This window comes from Aplysia californica, unplaced genomic scaffold, assembly GCF_000002075.1.
Source record: "Aplysia californica isolate F4 #8 unplaced genomic scaffold, AplCal3.0 scaffold01041, whole genome shotgun sequence".
Lineage (NCBI taxonomy): Eukaryota > Metazoa > Mollusca > Gastropoda > Aplysiida > Aplysiidae > Aplysia > Aplysia californica.
This window is the reverse complement of record NW_004798311.1, coordinates 77,969-79,632: the sequence shown is the minus strand read 5'-3', so window position 1 is coordinate 79,632 and position 1,664 is coordinate 77,969.

The window sequence follows — 1,664 nt, the reverse complement described above, 5'->3', positions numbered from 1 at the left end:
AAGGGAATTGACCTGTTTTGGATCGCATAAATAGTTTCACTGTAAACATTGTGCTCTTCCACCCATGCCTCTTTATTGTCAAATGTTTTTTTCCTACCTGTTCTGACGCTGCTGCTTCCACGACTGAGATGTGGCCTTTTGACTCGCCAGCTTTCTCTCTGGATGTGATTTCTGCAGCATCCTGGAACAAAAAGTTGCCTATCCTCTTCAAAATTGATAAGGGAAATACAAAACATTCACAAATCTTACACTGCAAAGTTTCGTCGGACAGGAGCACCTATAAGAGAAACTGAGGAAGAGGAGACAAGGGGATAAGGACACTACCACTGAGCACTGCCACCTTCTTTTTTATTGGTGGAATTCAAATAAACAATAATAATATAGTCACTCTCCATAGATTGGGTCGCTTCACAAAATACACTGACGTGACTTGGATATATTGTTATTATTATTGTGAAAGCATTCTATGAGGCTAGGATTTTCAAAGATACACTCTAAATTACTATTTGAGACATTTCACAATTTCCGTTACTTTCTAATCCACAATTGTGCATGAAGAACCTGTCTTAAATGTTAGTCTTGATTGGAGGTACCGGTACTGTATTCCAGGGAAAATAAAATAGAAAACAACTCATGTTTGGACTCTTCAGAACCAAACAAATGCAGGGGAAGTCCTGCTTTTTGCTTGATTTACACTCGGACATTACCTCGTCATTGTCAGGTTTTCGGCCAGCCTGTTGTGACGCTGCCGCTTCCACACTGAGATGTGGCCGTCTTACTTTCCTTTTGGCTCCAGCTTTTCTAATGATTCTGGAACAAAAAGTTGGATGTCCTCGTCAAACAATCAGTCTCAATTGTAACATCCACACATTATAATGATTTACCTCAACAAAATATCCACATTCTAATCCCACAAAGTTTCCAGGGAGTTCCTGGAAAGATACTGTCCATAGATTGGGTCATTTTACAAAATACACTGAGTAAGTTACTGAACTGAATTTTTTTCGCCCCCTCCTGCCGACCCACCTGTAACGGGTACCTGACTTCGAGTTGGGGGAAAAAAGGACTAATTTTTTTATTTTTTTTCTAAAAAATTACAAATTTTTGGATGCTTTTTAAATCCATCAAAGTTACAACATCATATGCTTTTTCAGTTGTATTATATTTTTATATTTTTTGAAAAAAAAAAAAAAAAAATTAGTCCTGTAACTCCCCAACTCGAAGTCACGTACCCATTACAGGTGGGTGGGCAGGAGGGGGCGAAAAAAAATCCGTGACTGAACCGAGGCTCGAACCTGGACTTTTTGCTTTGGAGACAAGTGCACTAACCACTCCGCCAGCACGTCACTGTAAGCTACAGGCTTTAAAAATACTGCAATAGTGCTTTGTGGTCGTGTTGTCACCGTGAACGACAACAAAGTGGGAATCCTCAATGACGTCTGTTTCTATAAATATCGGCCCATGGCGTACATCTGTCATTGAATTGTGAATGAAAACACATTCTGAATTCATAATTATTATTGCATGTTCAGCCGCCAAAATAATCGGAAAGTATCTCATTATATAGTAATTCTAACTAAAATTAAATTTAACTTCAGTGGATAGGTGGACCCCGGGGCAGTGGCGGGGCGCCATTGGTGCTAGCGCTCCACCTAACCCTGGCC